Raw genomic sequence first — 21,556 nt, 5'->3', positions numbered from 1 at the left:
TTTTTCTAGCCTTTGGGTTCAAACCCCACTCCTAACATTAGCAAACTGCTTGTGGTACCATAAAGAAAGGATAACAAGGTATCAAAACATGGGTTATTTTCCTTAATACACTCTTGGAGCAATTTTCCCAAACTTTGCAAATTTTAATTTTCTATAATATAAAACTGCTTCCAGTGATATTGTCCTATAAAAACTCTATTGATTAATGAATTTGAAAAGTACATATTTAAGAATTATTATTTTTTAAGGATAGAGACAATTCTGAGTGGGAAATTTGGGCAAGCTCATTAGGCTTTCACTGAAAATTCAGTGGTAAAAATGAACATTACTTTGGCTCAGGGTCAAAAACATAGTATTCAAGTGATATCATGGAAGATGATAGAGCATGATGCGTTAGAAATTGGTCCCTCCCCAAAAAAGCTTTTGGGCTGGAAAGAACTATTGGAAATATTTGGAACTTGGCATTTTATAAAAACAACTGTATTGTCCAGGAGAACATTTGATGAAGAAAGAGGTTGGTAATAGTCAGTGAAATCTGGTGTTTTAAATGGCAGCTATTACTCCCCAGATTCAGAGAAGGCAGTCATGGGAAATAGCTGCTTTTCTCTTGCAACTTGCTGTTGCCAGGGTGGGCAGTTAAGACAGTGTCCTCCCAAAAAATGAGGTGCATGTTTTGGTCTTCCCAGTTGACCACTTAGAGACTGGCATAGAGGCTAATAAGTTTTTCAATGTCATTACACTGAAGCAGTTTCCAGGTGGCGTTTATCAAAGGAATTTCAGGAGACAGAACATTTTCTTTCTTTTTTCTTTTTTATAAGATTTTGTTTATTTATTTTAAAGAGAGACCAAGTGGGGAGAGGGGCAGAGGGGGAGGGAGAGGGAAAGGAAGAAAATCAAGCAGACTCCCTGCTGAATGTGGTGCCTGACATGGGGCTCAATCTCACAACCCTAAGATCATGACCTGAACCAAAACCAAGAGTCTGATACTTAACCTACTGAACCACCCAGGCACCCTAGAACTTTTTTTTTTTTTTTAATTGGATTCTGTTACTCAAGGAAAGCTCTGTCAGGTCTCTGGCTGTCATGGTGACAGAGGAACAGAGACTTAAGTGACCACACATGACAAGGAATATAGTCTTCGGCGGGGGGGAGGGGGGGACAAAAACAAAAACAAAAAATAAAACCACCACCACCAACAAAAAAAAAAATTTGGAAAAGTCACTAAACAAATGAATAACTGCAGCCCTTAACATGAAAAAAGAATAATCCCTGAGAGCCTGTGAGAATTCTGCTCACCAGAGTTCCACATTACCATATTTAAAATGTCCCATTATAAACTAAAATTATAGTGAATATAAAGAAACAGGAGAGTGTGACCATTTCATTAGAAGAAGAAAAAAATCACAGGAACTATCCCTAAAGAAGCCCAGACATTGACTAGAGAAAGATCTTAAATTAACTGACCTAAAAATTCTCAATGAGGTAAAGAATACCAAACGTCCTTTTTGGATGATAAGATAGTTTTGAAGCTAGAAAGAAGTGGTAGTTACAAAAGGTTATGACTGAAATGCTACTGAATTATACCTTTTAAAAAGTTTAAGTATGCAAGTTAATTAAGGGCACATATTGCATGGAGCACTGGTCGTGGTGCATAAACAATGAATCTTGGAACACTGAAAAAATAAAATCAATTAATCAATAAAAATACAATTAAAAGGTTAATTACATAATATGTGAATTTCACCTCAAAACAAAACAAACAAAACAAAACAAACAAAATCTGTTATTATCTGAATTCACTATAGTAGAATATTTAAATTCAATATCAAATTAAAACAACCCCACTGGAAAGTCTAAATTGTGAGTAATATAGATTAAAAAGTGATCTCATACATATCAATAAAATGGATATAAATATACAGATGGTGTATAAATTTAGATAATACAAGTGGTCAACACCATATACAAAAACATGCAAATTCTCCCACTTAGGTAAATACAAAGTAAAGTATCAAATACTGAATGGAAGTGTTGTAAAAGAGATGGCCTTACACACTGCTTATAGAAAATATTTTTGAAAAATATTTAGAAATAATTTAGGAAATTATATCAGGAATCTTTAAAATGTTTATATTCTTTTTCTTAGTAATAATTTCTAGCCAAAAGAAATTCTAGCCAAAAGAAATAATCAGAAATTTCAACATCTTGCATGGATACTTAAATTGTTATTTTTTTAAAAGATTTTTATTTATTTATTTGACAGAGAGAGAGAGAGATCACAAGTAGGTGGTGAGGGGGGGAGCAGGCTCCCTGCTGAGCAGAAAGCCCGATGCAGGGCTTAATCCCAGGACCCTGAGATCATGACCTGAGCTAAAGGCAGAGGTTTAATCCACTGAGCCACCCAGGTGCCCCTTAACATTGTTATTTATGAGAAACTTATAAATGAGTTATTAGAACATTTAAATAAATTGTGGGTAATGTTACGATGCAATGCAAAGTTATTTTTTGGGACACGTGGGTGGTTCAATCATTTGGCTCAGATCATGATCCCAGGGTCTTAGGACTGAATTCCACATCAGGCGCTCTGCTCGGTGGGAAGCCTGCTTCTCCCTTCTCCACTCCCCCTGCTTATGTTCCCTCTCTTGCTGTCTCTCTGTCAAATGAACAAATAAAATCTTAAAAAACAAAACTATGTTTTAAAAGGTTATTTATGAAAGTAGAAATTAATATTCAAAGTAAAACACATTCTTATCAAAATTTGATTTTAAGTGTATACCTATATATGTACTATTTCAGATTTTGTCTATAAACTTGTGTTTGGGTACACAGCAAAATATGGAAAATGCAAAAAAAAATAGTGTTTCTAATTAGTGTAATGACAGAATTATTTTTATGTTCCTCTTATTTATTAATTTCAAAAAATATTTTATAATGACTCTCCTTTACTTCTCTGATCAGAAAATAATAAACTATTTTCAAAAAAAACCTAAAAGCAGGTTTCTGGCATTCATTAATGACCCAGAAGCTTATATCAGACTAACCCTCTTGCTGATAAACATTAAGATCTCTGGACAAAATATGAAAAATAATTAACTGAATGCATTGTAGAATGAACAAAAGCAGCCAGATTTTTGGATAGTCAATTCTTGAAACAGGAAAATACAGAGGATGAAATACACAATTATACAATTTTCCCCTGAAAACACTTTCTCTTCCATGTGGCCAGCAGAAGGAACTCAAATGGAAAGATGAAGACTTACTTCTGATGGGGTTAAGAGATATAATTTGGAACCTGGGTGGCTCAGAGGATTAAGCCTCTGTCTTTCTCATGATCTCAGGGTCCTGGGATAGAGCCCCACATCAGGCTCTCTGCTCAGCAGGGACCCTGTTTCCCCCTTTCTCTCTGCCTGCTGCTCTGCCTACTTGTGATCTCTCTGTCAAATAAATAAATAAAATCTTTAAAAAAGAGAGAGAGATATAATTTGTTCTCTAACAAGAGTTGGAAATTGATAGAGAAAATATCAGAATGAAGAAATAATAGATTAGGAGTGCTAAAATATCCATAAAAACTCCCCTAAATTCTGTCACAGAACACAAAACTGCTTATTTTAGGCAAAAGTCCAAGAATCAATGAGGAGACCACAAATAAGAGGCTAAAAATCCAAGCACAGCTATCAGTAGGTGCATATTGTTGAAGAGTGTTTGGAGTTTGAGTCTCACCAAATTAGAGAGGCTTATAACACCTTAGGCCATCAATTGTAATTCCAGAAGATCACATGTAAGAAGAAAAAGTCATATCAATGAACTAAGGAGTTCACAGTATAAATAAAGGCATAACTGAAATTTATGTTTCAGTTACTAAGCAAAGTAACCAACCCAAAGATTTAGAAAGCTAGCAAATACTGAGAATTGGTGGTTATGGTGACAATCACAATTAAACATAATTTTAAGTAGCTTGCAATAATTCAAAAATGCATATTCTAATTGCTAGATCAGCAAACAAAAATCAATGACAACCAAAAAATTGTGAATAGTAAGTCTATAGGACAGAAAGAATGACATTAAAATAAAAATACTGGAATGACACAAATGAAGACAGAAAAAGAGAAAAAAGAACAGAGGTGACAAAAAGATTCTTAATCCATACATAACAAATTTATGCTATAAGTATAAATGGGTTAAATACTCAAAACTTAAAGACAGGTATTTTCAAGCTAGTGGGAAGTGGAAGACGGGTAATTGATGGAAAATCAAAGGATAGGAAAAGATTCAATCACTAAATGTAAGAAGGTGGTGGGGCTATAACAATGTTAAATAAAATAGGCTTCTAGGAAACAAGTATCATCAGTAAGGAGGGACATTTCCTAATAATGAAATAACGTTTTGATAAATGAAATTCAAAAAAAACTTAAATGTACAGCAACTATAATTGAGATTTAAAACATATGGAACAAAAATTTTCAAAAATAGAGAAAGACAATTCCACACTCACAGTTACAAATTTTTAATGTCTCTTTTATAGGTGATAGCCAAAAAATTAGTAAGTATACAGAAGATATGAACCATATTATTATCCAATGTGATCTAGTAGACATTAAGAGAACACTGTATCTCTTACTATGACAGTGCACATGAAACCTTCATAGACATCTCACTTTAGGTCACACAAGTCTCAAAGTACTTTAACATTTGAAACTTTACTGAATATACTCTGTAACCACAGTAGTATTGAAGTAGAAATAAATACCATTAGGATAGCAAGAAAAATCCTAAAAGTTAGAAAGTAACCAATGTAATTCTAAAAAATAGAAAAATAATACAAAAATAACAATGTGTGTGTGTGTGATTTATAGAAAAAACTTTAAAAAATCCATCAGTATTTGTGGAACTCAGCCAATAGTGTTTAAGAGTAAATGTATATCTTTAAACACTTATTTGAAACCAATAGTTTAAGAATACATATGATTATGGGTTGGAAAATCATTATTAAGACAGCCATTATAACCAAATCAATCCCTTAAAATCAATTTCATTCTAATCAAAATATGGTATACTATTTTATAGAAATTGACAAACTGATCCTAAAATTTATATGGAATTTCAATGTATCTAGAAAAACCACAGCAATCTTGAAAAAGAATTTGGAGGATTAAATTCTTTATTAAGTACTAAGTAATTACTAATTTACTAATTACTAAGTCTTTAGTATAAAGCTACACTAATCAGGACAGTGTGATATATAGAGATGGTGCAGAACAAGATTTGCTGTATATATCCAATAGATTTTACATAGGTGCAAAGGTAATGCAATGGGGATACTTCAAAAAGTGGATATATAAATGACCCATGACACAAGAGAATATGCACAAAATCTTCAAAATCATTAATGTAAAGGAAATTCATGTTAAAATTTTGAGTAATTTAAAATCCTATAATGTCAAGTATTGAGAATATGAAGCAATTGGCACTCTAATACAACCACTTTGAAAAACATGTTAGCCAAATCCTATGAAGTTAAATATAATCTACCCTATGGCACTACTATGATATTTATCAAAGATATATGGAAATTTATGCCCACAAATCACTCGTACACAAATGTTCATATCAGCTTTTTTCATGGAAACCAAATAGAGTTTAACCTAACTTTAGTTTAACCTAACCCATCCCTAAGTCAAAGAATCAGCAAATTGTGATATATTTATTCAACAGTAAAAAGGAACATACAGTAATATTGATAAATTTTAAAACATGCTGTATGTATACACTCTACCTCTTGTACTAACTGTATAATTTCATTTATATGAATTTCTAAAGAAAGCAAAATGAAACTTTGGTGATAGAAATTAGAAGTAGTTGCCACTTTGCAGGAGTCAGGGATTGACAATAAAAGAGACACAAAACACTTTCTAAGGTAAAAGGAATTCTTTGTCAAAACTAATGTTACTATACAGTTAAAATGTCTGCATTTTACTTATACAAGATACTTCAATAATAAAAAGACATGGAAACACTAAAAAAATAGCTTATTGAAAAAATATAGAATCAAATTTCTCCATGAGTATTAGAATAGATGTTGGCAATATTTCCACTTAAAAAAATAAGTGCTAATATGATTAAAGGTGTTGGGTACAAACAAATCCTTAGGCAAAGTAAAGAAATTATGAGCTCTATCAGTAGAGTTTCAGCAGTCAGTTTATCATCTACTATTAATGGAATTCCATATTCCCCAAATCAGTATTTTCACTGCCCATGCACTTCATTAGTGTTGCTTGCATAGTTGCATGTATTTTTCAAAATTTGTACCCCCAGATACCCAGTCTCATTTCCATGAAGTAGATATTTTATAAAGGTGCAACACATTAAAACACTAATAAAAAATATTCTCTGGCTTCAAAACATCCACATTTAGAAGAGTAGAAGAAGGCATAATAATCATTATCTTAAGTATTTTCCGGAGATAGCTAGGGTTTCCTGAAGCCTTATTCATACCACTGCCAGAGATGAAGGCAAGGTTAATTTTCTAATCCTCCAGGCCCCTTAAATTCACTTCACCAAAGCAATTCTGCTTTTGTCTGATTTATACTGGGGATTTGCAAGAGATTTTGTTTGAATAATGCAGTCTGTTTTTAAAAACAAATGCTATCTGTCCCTATACATAAAACAGATCAGTGGTTGCCAGGGGCAGTGGTGGGAAGAGAGAACTGATTGCAAAGGAATCCAAGGGAACTTTTTTTTGGCTTACCAAAATGTTCTGTATCTTGATGTGGTGGTACTTGCATACTGTGTGCATTTTTCAAAATTCTTGAAACTTTATACCTAAAATTTGAGAAAATTATGTGCATCTAACCTTAGAAAATCAAAGCTTGATTAAAGCAGATGCTCTCCATTCTGCTAAGAGCCTTCCTGAGAACTTACATGTGAAATGGTATATGTTTATTTTTCCATCTCCTCAGCCTGGATAATTAGCATGCTATGTATACAGAGTTGAGTTGGTACACAGGAGGACATGGCTAAATATCTTTCGTTTTTAAAAGTAAGTAAACACACAGTAAGTAAATAAGAAGGGAAGGAAATACTTTCTCTTAATATCATGTTCTGAATGTTCCCTATCTCTTACACTTAGCAGAAAAATGCATTGAGAAAAAAATTCTAGGAAATTATTGTCTCCAATTTCTTCCCACTCACTGCATAATTCATCAAACATGGCTTTTTTAAAACATGTTATTTTAATTCCATTATAATCAGGTAAAACTCTCTTTTTAATTATTTTAATCATCTTAAGTCTGTTAAAATGTATATTATTTTCTAGATTATGGGTTATCTTTTGTAGTGTGTTTCATAAGCACTTGAAAAAATATATTTTATTATACAGTTGGGTGGTCTCTATCAATTATATAAATTTGGTTAATAGTGTTTTGGATATCTTCACGGATTTTCTGATAACTTATTACTGAGAAAATTGTTGAAGACTTCAACTATACTTGTGGATTTCTCTACTTCACCTTCAGTAAATTGTCAGTTTGGTATTATACACTTTGAAGCTCTGTTTGCTGCACACACATTTAGAATTATTAATACAATCTTTGTTTTTTTTAAACTAATGCTATATTTCCTGATATTATCTGATAGCTTTACTTTTTATAGTTTCTTTTTATTTTTAACCTTCTATTTTAAGTGGATTTCTTATAGACATCATAGATATCTATAGTTGGGTGTGTATATCTATAGTATAGACATCTATAGTATAGATGTCTGTAGTTGGGTGTGGTGCTTTCTTTTGTTTTTAATTTTTTTTTTGTTTTTTGTTTTTTTACTCACAACTAACCATCTCTCTTAATTGCCTTTTTAGACCATTTGGTTTAATTTAATTTTTGATATGGTGGGATTTAGTACTACCATTGTACTTTTTTTCCTTGTCTACTCTGTTTTGTTTTTCCTTTGGTTCTGCATTTGTGCCGTATTTTCAATTACATATATATTTATATAGATAGAGTATTGCATTTTGTATATCCATTGGATTTTTAACTATGTCTTCTCATTATTTTTTTACAGAGCTTCCCTAGAGGTTACTATCTGCCAATCTAACATTTCATAGTCAACTTAGAGTAAATATTGTAATACTCTATGTAAACTTATTGTAGCCTTGTAATCACATTGGTAGATTCCCTTATCCTTTCTCACAAAAATGTATGATGTTGCTATCTTATAAAGTGTCTTTAAAACTTCATTACAATTTAAATTTCAAGAATCATACATAAACATTTTAAAATATTTTATAGTTACTGAAAAATTTACTATTTCTGTTGCTCTTCGAACATCCATATTTCCTTGTGATACTTTGATTCTTCATCATAAATGACTTTATTTTTCCATGTAGAAAGATGGTACTAGAAGATAGTTTTCTTAGTTTCTTTTATTTGAGCCTCTATTAAGCCTTCATTCCTGGCCTTCATTTTTGATAAGAAATAGCTGGTCACTGAATTTTTTTGTTAGCTTCTATGTAATATAATAATTTTTCTAGCAAATTTCAAGAATTTTATTATTATATTATTATTATTTGGTTTTTAACAATTAAGATGTGCTTAGCTGTAATTGTCTTTAAATTTACATTATTGGAGGTTTCCTGAATTTCTTAAATTTTTGGTTATGATGTTGTTAAACTTGGAAAGTTTTCAGTTATAATTCAAACAATTTTCTTCACTCCTCTCTTTCTCTTTTCCTCTTGAGACTCAAATGATAATGTGTGAAAATCACTGAAGCTCCATTCATATTTTTAAAATGTTTTTCAAATAAGAAAATTTCCATCAATTTATCCTCAGGTTCACTGATTTGTTCTTCTGTCATATCCATTCTAACATTGAAACCAACAGAAATTAAAAGAACTTTTGCATTGAATTTTTTACTGTTAACAATTCATGTTAGATATTTTAACACTTTTTATTTCATTAATGAAAAATTGTATTGTTCCATTTATTTCAAGTACTTAACTTTTACGTAATGAGTAGTAGTTATAATAAATGGTTTAAGGTATTTGTGTGATAATTCCTACATCTGAATCATCTCAGAGTTAACAGCTGCTGTTATTTTACCTGAAAACTGATCACATTTTCCCAGGTATTTTTGTGTGATATATACTTGGATTGTATTCTATATATATTAAATGACATATTTTTTTAGATTCTCAATTTTATTATACTCTTATGAACTATGACGATGATTTTGGTTTATTTACTTTAGCAGTAAAACAGCATGATTTAGTTCATTTTGCAAGTTTTCTCTCACCTTCTATGAATACTAGTTTTAATCTCAGTTCAGTCTTGGAAGGCTTGATACACTGCTTTGGTTACACTTTGGTTATACATGCACTGTTTAAGTGTTAATCTGAGACTCAGACAGAGACATAAATCTTAGTTCATTTCTTAAAGTCTTTCCTAGGATATTTTGGGTCACACGGGTGTATTTCAGATGTAAGTCCAAGAAGAGACATGTTTAGATTTATATACACAATTAAAAGATCTCCTTTTCAGCATTCTCTCTTGGAATTACGCTACACTCACTTCTCTGCAGAGGCCATTTTTTTTTTCTTATCTTTCTGTTTGGATTAGAGTTTGTCCCCACACAAAGCTGCTTCACCAAGAAGCAACATGACTGGGGGCTGGCCCTGGGGCAAAGCCAAAAGAAAAAAAAAAAAAAAGGAGGAGTATGGGCAACAAAAAGATATTGAATTTTGTGAAAATTGCTTCTCCAAGTTTTGAAAACCCTTCACATTTTGCATGTTTTTGATTAATTTTAAGAGTTCTTAGGTAATTGCTCTTTTTTAAAAATTGTGGTAAAATACATATACCATAAAATTTAGCATCTTAACAATTTTAAGAACACATTTTTTTAAAGATTTTATTTATTTGATATATATAGAGAGATCACAAGTAGATAGAGAGGCAAGTAGAGAGAGGGGGGGAAGCAGGCTCCCTGCTGAGCAGAGAGCCCTATGTGGGGCTCGATCCCAGGACCCTGAGATCATGACCTGAGCCGAAGGCAGAGGCTTAACCCACTGAGCCACCCAGGCGCCCCAAGAACACATTTTTAAGTAATAAATATATTTAATATATTGTGCACTCACCATCATCTATTTCCAAACTTTTTCATCTTGTAAAACTAAAGCTCTATACCTATAAAATAATATTCTATTCTCCCCAATACCCATCACATGGCAACCATCATTCCTCTTTGTCTCTATGATTTTGACTAAGTACCTCAGAAAACTGGAATCACACAGTACTTGCATTTTTGTGACTAGATATTTTCACTTGACATAATATTCTCAGTGTTCCACGTTATAACCTATTGTAACAAAAAAGTGGTGAAAGTAGGTATCCCTGCCTTATTCCCAATATTAAAGAAAAAGCTTTCAGTCTTTCACCATTTTCTATGATGTTTATGGTGGATGTTCCTTATATGGTTTTCATTATGTTCAGGTAGTTTCCTTCTACTCCTAGTGTATTGGAATGGTTTATCATGAAAGGCTGCTGAATTTTGTCAAATGTGTTTTCTTCATCAATTGAGATAATGGTGTTTCCCCCTCCCCCTTCATTTGCTTATGTAGTATATTATACTGATCAATATTTGTATATTGAAATACCACTTGTGCAGGAATAAATCCAACTTGGTTTTGGTGTCCAATTTTTTAAATATGCTCCTGGATTTTGTTTGTTGGTATTTTATTGAGTAATTTCAGAGCAATGTCCATAAGGGATATTGGTCTGTTGTATTCTTTTCTTATAGTGTCTTGGTCCGGCTTTGTTATCAGAATACTGCTGGCCTCATGGAATGAATTTAGAAGTGTTTCCTCCTCTTAAATATTTTGGAAAAGTTTGAGAAGGACTGGTGTTACTTCTTTTAAATGTTTGGTAGAATTTACCAGTGAAGCCATCATGTCCAGGTTGTTTTTTGTTGGGAGATTTTTTATGATGATTCAAACTCCTTACTAGTTATAGATCAGCTAGTCATAGATCCACATTCTTTTTGCTTTAGTCTTGACAGGTTTGTGTTGTCACAAGCTTGTTCATTTTCTCTAAGTCATCCAACATGTTGGTGTATAATTATTCACATACTCTGTTGTAATTCTTTTTATTTCTACATAATCAATAGTAATGGCTCCACTTCCATTTCTTATTTTATACTTTGAATCTTAGTACATGTAACTAAAAATTTGTTACCATGTAATCTTTTCAAAGAATCAAATTTTAGCTTTATTATTTTTTAGGATTCTTTTTGTCAGAGAGAGAGAGAGCATGCAAGCACAAGCACAGCAAGCGGCAGGAGGTGGAGGCTCCCTGCTGAGCAAGGAACTGGTTGTAGGACTTGATTGCAGGACCCTAGAATCATGCCCTGAGCCAAAGACATGCTTAACTGACTGTGCCACTCAGGCATCCCTGATTTTTGTTTGTTTGTTCTTTATTCTCTATCTCTGCTCTAATGTTCATTACTCCTTTCTTCCATTATCTTTGGATTTAGTGCCTACTTCTTTTCTTAATTCCTTAATTTGTACAGTTAGGTGCAGTTTGAGATCTTTCTTCTTGTTTAATATAAACATTTATAGCTATAATTTTCCCCGTAGCATTCTTTCACTATGCTTCAAAAAGTTTTGTTGTGTTGTTTTCATTTTCATTCACCTCCTTGTATTTTCTAATTCATCTTGAGATTTTTCTTTTTTACTCACTGATTATTTAAGAGTATGTGTAGTCTTCTCAAATTTTTGGATTTTCCAGTTTTCTATTATTGATTTCTTACTTTATCCCATTATAATTGGGAAGATATTTTGTATGATATATTTTTAGATCTCCAGACTTAATTTGTAGCCCAACATACAGTTTATCCTGGAAAATGTCTCATGTGCATTTGAGAATAATGTGTACTTTTGTTACTATGTAGAGTGTTCTATACATATTTACTAGCTCTACTTAATTTATTATATTATTTAATTCTGCTATTTCCTTATTTACCTCCTGTCTGGTTCTATAGATTATTGAGAGTGGGTTATTAAAGTCTTAAATGATTTTTTGTAGCATTGTCTACTTCTCCCTTAAGCTCTGTCAATTTTTGCTAGATATATTTTGATGGTCTGATATTAGGTATATAAATGTTCATAACTGTTAAATCTTCTGGCTGTGTTAAATCTTTTATTATTATTTATTATTCTTGACTCTTTTATTATTTAAGATCTATTTCGTCTGAATTTAGTATAGTCCCTCCGGATCTCTCTTGGTTATATTAGCATAGGAAAACATTTCTATCCTTTTCCTTTCAGTCTATTTGTGTTGGATCTAAATTAAGTCTCCTGTATATAGCAGACAATTGAATCATTTTTATCCATTTTGCCAATCTCTGTCTTTTGATTGGGGAGTTTAATCCATTTGCATTTAAAGTAATCACCAATAAGTGGTAGCTTACCAATGCCATTTTGTTATGCATTTTCTGTATGCCTTACATATATATTTTTACCTTATTTCCCATATTACAGTCTTTTGCCTTTGATTTTTTAAAGCAAATACATTTTTTGTTTCCTTTTGTGTATACTCTACAGCTATTTTAGGAGCTTTCTATGAAGATTACATTTAACATTTTAAAGTTAAAATACACTAATTTGAATTATTACCATCTTATCTTCAATAACATACAAAAACACTACTCATTTAAAGCTGTGTCCACACCTTTTTTGGTTGTTGAATCACAAAATCATGTCTTTAGACATTGTGTGCCCTAAAATAAAGTAATATTTTTTAAAACATTAAATTTAAATAATAAAATATCATTATAAAACAAACCTGTAACATTATTGTATTCTTTTTTTTTAAATTATTTATTTTTTTTTTCAGCGTAACAGTATTCATTGTTTTTGCACAACACCCAGTGCTCCATGCAATACGTGCCCTCCCTATTACCCACCACCTGGTTCCCCCAACCTCCCACCCCCGCCCCTTCAAAACCCTCAGGTTGTTTTTCAGAGTCCATAGTCTCTTATGGTTTGCCTCCCCTTCCAATTTCCCTCAGCTTCCTTCTCCTCTCCATCTCCCAATGTCCTCCATGTCATTTGTTATGCTCCACAAATAAGTGAAACCATATGATACTTGACTCTCTCTGCTTGACTTATTTCACTCAGCACACTATTGTATTCTATATAGAGATAGATATTTATCTATATAGACTAATTATCTATCTGCATTGGTCTCTGAAATCATGTACAGATAGTTAAAAAAAAAAGTATTGTTATAAGATTACTAGCTTTAGGTATTTTATGAATTTCAGGTCTTGTCCATGTATTTTAATTTTTGAGATCTTTACTTCTTTAAATAACTTCAGGTTATAGTCTGGTGTCCTCTCATATTACCCTGCAGGAATTTTTTGAGCATTTTTTATATAGCATATCTACTGGTAGCAACCTCTCAGCTTCTGCTTTTCTGGGAATCTTACGTTCTCCCTCACTCTAAATGGACATTTTGCTGGACATGGGATTTTTGGTCAACATTTTTTTTTCCTTTTAACACTTTAAATATATTAGTTCATTGCTCTCTGACCGCCAATATTTTTGGTGAGACATATGCTGTCCATGTTTGAAAATTTCCTTATATGTGATGAGTCACTTCTCTCTTGCTGATTTCAAAATTCTGAGTTTTTAAAGTTTGATTAAAATATATCTAGGTGTGGGTCTCTGAGTTTATCCTATTTAGAATTGAATTTCTTTGATATTTATTTATTTATTTATTTATTTAAGATTTTATTTATTTATTTGACAGACAGAGATTACAAGTAGTCAGAGAGGCAGGCAGGGAAAGAGGAGGAAGCCGGCTCCTCACTGAGCAGAGAGCCCAATGCGGGGCTCAACCCTAGGACCCTGAGACCATGACCTGAGCCGAAGGCAAAGGCTTTAACCCACTGAGCCATCCAAACGCCCCTTCTTTGATATTTATATTCATGTCTTCCATCAAATCTGGGATGTTTTCAGCCACTATTTCTTCAAATATTTTGTTGGCCCCTTTTGTTCTCTTTTCCTTTTGGGATTCCTGCAATGCATATTTATCCATTTGATGTTATCCCACAAACTCCTTAGGCTCTGATTACTTTTGAATCTTTTTTCTTTGTGTTTCTTATACTAAATAATTTTCATTGTCCTATATTCAAGTGTCATAATTATTTCTTTTACATGGACAACCTGCTTTTGAACTCTGCATATTTTATTTTTCCATTTCACTGATTGTACTTTTCAGGCCCAGAATTTTTGTTTTTAGGTTCTCTAGCTTTTATTGATATTTACATTTTAAATAGATCACTTTCTTGCCTTTTTGTACATCTTCATTTAATTCTTTGAGCATCCTTAGGGTGGTTGCTTTAAAGTCTTCATATTGTAGATCTTCCACTAAGTCTTTTTTAAGGAAAATTTTTTTTGTTTTTCCTTTGAACAATTAATATTTTCCTATTTCCTTGGAGACCTTAAAATTTATTTAAAACTAGAATTTCTATCTGAGATGTGTTACTTCTGAAAATCATTCTCTTTCCCTTCAAAAAGTTTTGCTGTATTTTATTACTATTTTTATGTTTATGTTTTTGTAGGCTGTCTCTAGACTAAACACCAGCTGAGATGTAAATGTAAGGTATTCTTAGATCTTCTCTAAGCCTGTACCTTTCCCTGGACATGTCTGGTGACTTTCTAATTTTCTGTCTTTATACAATTACTTTTGAATATCCTACCTCATTTTTAAAAATTAACATATAATGTAAAATTTGTTTCAGGTGTACAGGACTGTGATTCATCAGTCTGACACAATTCACAGCACTCACCATAACACATGACCTCCCCATGTCCACCACCCAGCCAACCCATCCCTCTCATACCCATCCATTCCAGCAACACTCAGTTTGTTTTGTGAGATTAAGGGTCTCTTATGGTTTGTCTCCCTCTCTGGTTTCATCTTGTTTCATTTTTTCCTCTCTTCCCCTGTGATCCTTTGCCATGTTTATCAAATTCCATATATCAATGAAATTGTATGATAATTGTCTTTCTCTGATTGACTTATTTTTCTTAGCATATTACCCTATACTTCCATCCACATCATTGCAAATGGTAAGATTTCTTCTTTTGATGGCTGCATAATATTCCACTGTATATATGTACCACTTCTTTATCCATTCATCTCTCAATGGATATCTAGGCTCTTTCCATAGTTTTGGTATTGTGGACATTGCTGCTATAAACATTCGAGTGTACATACCCCTTCAGATCACTACATTTGTATCTTTGGGGTAAATACCCAGTAGTGCAATTGCTGGGTCATAGGGCAACTCTATTTTCAACTTTTTGAGGAACCTCCATACTATTTTCCAGAGTGGCTGTATCAGCTTATATTCCCAACAACAGTGTAGGAGGGTTCCCCTTTCTCTACATCCTCACCAGCATCTGTCATTTCTAGATTTGTTAAGTTTAGCCATTCTGACTGGTGTAGGTGGTATCTCACTGTGGTTTTGATTTGTAATTCCCTGGTGCTGAGTAATGTTGAGCACTTCTTCATGTGTCTGTTGGTCATTTGTAGGTCTTCTTTGCAGAAATGTCTGTTTATGTCTTCTGCCCATTTCTTGATTGGATTATTTGTTCTTTGTGTGTTGAGTTTGAGAAGTTCTTTATGGATACTAGTCCTTTATCTGATATGTCATTTACAAATATCTTCTCCCATTCTGTCAGTTTTCTTTTGGTTTTGTTGACTGTTTCCTTTGCTGTGCAGAAGACTTTTATCTTGACGAAATCCTAAGAGTTGATTTTTGCTTTTGTTTCCCTTGCCTGTGGAGATGTGTCTAGCAAGAAGTTGCTGCAGCTGAGGTTAAAAGGGTTGTTGCCTGTGTTCTCCTCAAGGATTTTGATAGATTCCTCTCTCACATTTAGATCTTTCATCTGTTTTGAGATGTAAGAAAATGGTCCAGTTTTATTCTGCATGTGGCTGTCCAATTTTCCTAACACCATTTGTTGAAGAGGCTGTCTTTTTTCCAGTGAACATTCTTTCTTGCTTTGTCAAAGATTAGTTGACCATAGAGTCGAAGGTCCATTTCTGGGCTCTCTATTCTGTTCCATTGATCTATGTGTCTGTTTTTGTGCCACTAACATACTGCCTTGTTTTTTTTTTTTTTTTTTTTTAAGATTTCATTCGTTTATTTGACAGAGAGAGAACACAAGCAGGCAGATAGGAAAGCAGAGCGAGGAGGAAGCAGGCTCCCTGCCAAGCAGAGAGCCTGATGCGGGACTTGATTCCAGGACCCTGAGATCATGACCTGAGCCGAAGGCAGAGGCTTAACCACTGAGCCACCTAGGTGCCCCTATACTGTCTTGATAATTATAGCTTTATAATAGAACTTGAAGTCTGGACCTGTGATGCCACCAGCTTTGGTCTTCTTTTTCAACATTCCTATGGCTATTTGGGGTCTTTTCTGGTTCCATACAAATTTTAGGATTATTTGTTTCATTTCTTTAAAAAAAAAAGTTGATGGCATTTTGATAGGGATTGCATTAAATGTGTAGATAGCTCCAGGTAGCATGGACATTTTCACAATATTTTTTTCTTCCAATCCATGAGCATGCAATGTTTTTCCATTTCTTTGTGTCTTTCTCTGTTTCTTTCATGGAATATTCTATAGTGTTCTGAGTACAGATTCTCTGCTAGAACTCATACCAGAATTCAGTAATGTGGCAGGATATAAAATCCATGCATAAAAATTATTTGTATTTTTATATACCAGTAAGACAGAAGAAAGAGAAATTAAGGAGTTAATCCTCTTTACAATTGCAGTCAAAACCATAAGATACCTAGGAATAAATCTAACCAAAGAGACATATGAATATCCTAATCTTTAATGTCTGGCTCCTAAAGAGGAAAAAATGGAGAAGAAAAAAAAAAAAAGTAGGAAATGGGAAGGAAGGGCACTAGTCCATTAAATGCTGTGGAAGTTACTTCAGGCAGAAAAAGAGGAGCTTGCAATGATGGAAGGAAGGCAACAACATTGGCCACTGACCCTCCCTTCTCTGTACCTTTGTGATCAGAGACAGCAATAAGAGCCCAGATCCTAGTTGTTTGGAGTATAGAATCTTTTTTTAACTCAAGTCTTGTTTCTGTCAGCTATGTGTTAGCTGCTGGAGAACAAGTGCCCAGCTGCCTGCTATAGGTCTGTCAGTGGGAAGGGTAGCTCCCCTATGCTAAGAGCTGAAATGGAGAGAACTCAACTTTGATTTACCCTTCAAGTCTCCCCCTGAGAGGCAAAAGCCTTCAATAGACTCCAGATTTACAAAATAGTTAGAGGATTCTGTTCGTGTAATTGTTTAGATAGAAAGACAGATTCCTAGTGACCTCCATTCTACCATCTTCCTGGAATCCCCTGCCTTTTGTATTTTGTTCAGAATTTTTAGTTGCAATCAGTGGAAAAAATAGGCTCTAGTAGACTTATTGAATCTTGATCAGATTCAGAATCTTAATTGTTTTAGACCACATGTATGTGTAACTTTGATTGAAATAAAAACAAAATTAATCTAATTTGATTTTCTGCCAAAGCATTTTCAAATATTGAACTCTTTTAACTATAAAAATAAATATAAATTATATTGTTTAGTCCATCACTAGGATTATCAAATTATATACAGAAAACTGGTGTTCATTTTTCCTCTGTATTAGACTTACAAATTCCTATATATAAATGTTATTTTTTTGAAACAGGTTTTTCCAATGTGTTCTATATATATACATAATTATTTTTGTGACTTAAATTACTATGTGACTTAAATTAAATCAAATTATTCTGAAGCTTCTAATGAATAGTCAGAAGGATACCATATTTTACCATGTAATCTTTTTTTCTTTTCACATAGCTTCTCAATGGTCTAGAATTCTACAAAAACATTTTTAAAGTACCTCTTAGTTGCCCATCTGTATTAACTAATAGTTAGTTAGTTAATACAGTTTTCTAATGGTTTTCTATTAAGACTATTAATAGTCTTAATAGAAAATTACTCTATGGAATTACTTAAGAAATTGATTGGCTCACATGATTCAAGGTAGCATTTTGAAGCAGGAAATAATTCCACTTTGGTATTAAATTGGAATTGGGTCTAGAAGAATGCACTACTTTACTCTAGAGAGCTATAAGGAAAATGAAGAGAAGGTTTACTATATTTATGTCAATGTAATTCCACAATCAAAGAGTAATGTGCAGAAAGAGGAATATCTGTATTGGTTTGACTCACATGACTTTGCTTTATGAAGTTATACATTATCATACTAGTTAGCAAAAAAAAAAAAGGATTGCAGGAAACTACTACATTTAAATAAATGGGTTGTTTCTTTATGTACTGAAAGAAAAATTAATCCAGTAAAAATTGTATTTCTTTGAATGTTTTTCTTATGGTCTTTGATTTGATAAAGTTATATCCTACCAGTTAATGTGAAATCAGAACGCTCACTACTCCAAGCTGAAAGTTGCACACTTGTCATTCTCATTTTCACACTCAACAAACACTTACACCTACAACTCAACAAACACCTACTCTAAGTAGAGCAATCAGTTCCAAGTATTATAAATAGCAGAATAAATTGTGGATTGTTGGGGGATTGAATTCTAAATTTGCTTGATTTAAACTTACAAAAATCAGATTAAAAACTACCTCTATATACTTTGATATTTAATTATCTAAAAGCATAGAAACATTATCATTCTGAAAGTGTTTTTTATAAAAATTCATGTAAGTAATGTATGTTTTTAAATTACAAAGCTCTCTTCTAATCTTGTTTTCATAATGAAATTTAAGTCTAATATAAGCATAATGTAGAGTAATGTGTCTTCTATACCACAAAATGAATGTGGTGAATAAATTCATTATTTCTCTAGCGGATCTTTTTAATCTCAGAGCTATAGACAGAATAATTTTTTTTCTCTGACTATACTGATGAGGATTCCAAACTAATTTTCAATAAAATGAGAAGTCTTTAAAAATGTTTTTATCATATTCTTCAGCCTCCTCAACTTCCCAAATGTCTTCCTTTTAATCCCAGTTTTCATTTAATATGGTATTATTTGCCCTCTGTTATCAAATATAAGATAGTAGACATGTGTATTCAAACTCTCTGAAGGTAATTTTGTAAATAATCTTTATTTGATATAACTTTTAACCAGTATTCTCACTTTTTACATTTTGTAAATCAACTTTAGGTTTTTTATAAATGGAAAAAAATTCTATATGTTGAAACTCCTATTTAATTAAGTTTAAACATAGTGACTTTGCAATATAATCTCTAGTAGGACCAGTCCTTTCCAATCAATGGTCTAGAAGCCAAGTTAAAAATAGTCCATATGGCAATATAAATATTTGTAGAAGAAGCAGTTGCATATGTTTTAGAGAATGTATGCAGACAAAATCAATTGCGAATCCAAAATAAAAAGTTTATATCTTCCAAAATGTTTATTTATATTTATGTATCATTTTAATTTATTTACATTTAGGCATTGCAATTTCTTGAATTTTAACAATATGAGTATTTTTGTTTTGTTTTGCTCATTATGCTTTGATTCTCTATCACAACTCCTATAATAGATGGTTTTCACTTAATTAGGAAATTAACACATGGGGTTTAAGACTTGCACTTTGAAAATTCTATCTAGAGTAAGAATGAAATCGAACTGTACTTTATCCCTCTTGCTGGGTACAGGGGCTTCCTACTTTGGCTGAGTGTTTAGGAATGCATAGGCCTGCAACCTAACATATCTCATAACCATATTTAATCTGATACAAGACTAAACTTCATATGTATTGCCAATGCAAATTTGTATATACATTGTTCTTACTTTCTGATACTTCTGAATATTTCAGTAGAAATATATTTTAAAAATACAAAATAAAATGACTGTATAAGAAGTTGTTATTTAAGATTGATTAGCCTATATAATTTACTTCCAACAGAAGAATTTAAGGAAAAAAAATCCATGCTCTCTTCTTGATCCCTGAGAAAAATATTAAGTACTTATTACTAAATAGACATGCTATAAAATCAATTTATAACTTATAGAAAATATATAATTTAAAAATTATATATCAATATGCATCATGGTGGGTGTGATCTTAAAATATACAGCTTGGTGAGTTTTGACAAATGCATCCAGTTATCAGTTTATATCACATTAAAGCATAAAATATTTTGATCACCTTCAAAAGCTAACTTGTGTCTGTTTGTATGGTCATTCCTTTCTCTATCCCCTCAGTCCTTGGTAACTGATCATTTGTTTCTTACCCCTAGGATTTCATTGTTTTTGTTGTCTTTTGCTTTTTATATGGACTTATGTAAATAGAGTTATACAAAGTAAGACTTTAACATAATGTTTTTGAGATGTATGAATATATATTTATCAAATATCCCATTCATATTCATTTAAATTGCTTTCAGTTTTGCTTCTAATGAATAAAGCTACCATGAGCATTACACAAACGTCTTTCTGTAGACATAGTTTTTCACTTTTTTAGATAAAAACAAGAAGTGGACATGGTGGGATGAATGGTAAGTTATATATTTAACTTCATAAGAAACTTCTGAACTGTTTTCAAAGTTGCTACGTCATTTTGCATTGCTATTAGAAATGGGTGAGAGTTCCAATTATTCCACATCCTCAACAATATTTTGGTATCTTTATCCTTTTTAATTTAAAACCATTCTAAAAGGGATATAGTGACATTGCATTGTTGTGTTCATTTGCATTTCCTTAATGATTAATGATATGGAACATCTATTCATGTTATTATTTATTAGCTCTGTATCTTATTTGAACAACTTTTTGCCCAATTTCATTCTTGCTCACTATTACTGAGTGGCCTGTCTTATCATTGTCTTGTAATGATTCTTTATATATTCTGGAGGAAACAAGTACTTTCACAGGCATGTGTTTTGCAAACTAAAGTGTATGGCTTATCTTCTTAGTTTTTGTTTGTTAAGAGCAGAAGTTTTTAATTTTGATGATGTCCATCCAATCTATTTTTTTCTTAGTATGCTTTGTGTTTTATTCTAATAAATTGATACCTAACCCAAGGTCATAAACATTTAACATATGATTTATTCCTAATATTTGCTCATTTTAGTTTTTTCCATTCATGGATATCATTCATTTTTGGTTAGTGGTTATATATGATTTAAGGTAAAAGTTAAGGTTCATTATTTCCTTTTGAGATTTTATGTGCAAATTTTCCAACATATGATTAAAAGATTTCTCTCTTTGAATTACATGACCAGTTATACTGAAAATAAAATAGCATTTATTTGTGGATCTATTTATGAGCTTTCTAGTCTGTAGTTTTATTATTTTTAATCCATATGTTAAAATCATGCAGTCTTAAACTCTATCCATTTATGATAGGGATAGGAAAAAAAATCATGTGGTATGCATTCTCCCTTTCATTCTTTTTATGTGTCATCTTAAATGGCAGAACAATACACTTAAAAAATTATAAATCCAAGAGTACTTATTAAAAAAAGCACAGAGT

The sequence above is a fragment of the Meles meles genome, chromosome 1, assembly GCF_922984935.1.
Source record: "Meles meles chromosome 1, mMelMel3.1 paternal haplotype, whole genome shotgun sequence".
NCBI lineage: Eukaryota > Metazoa > Chordata > Mammalia > Carnivora > Mustelidae > Meles > Meles meles.
This window is presented reverse-complemented; position numbering follows the sequence as displayed.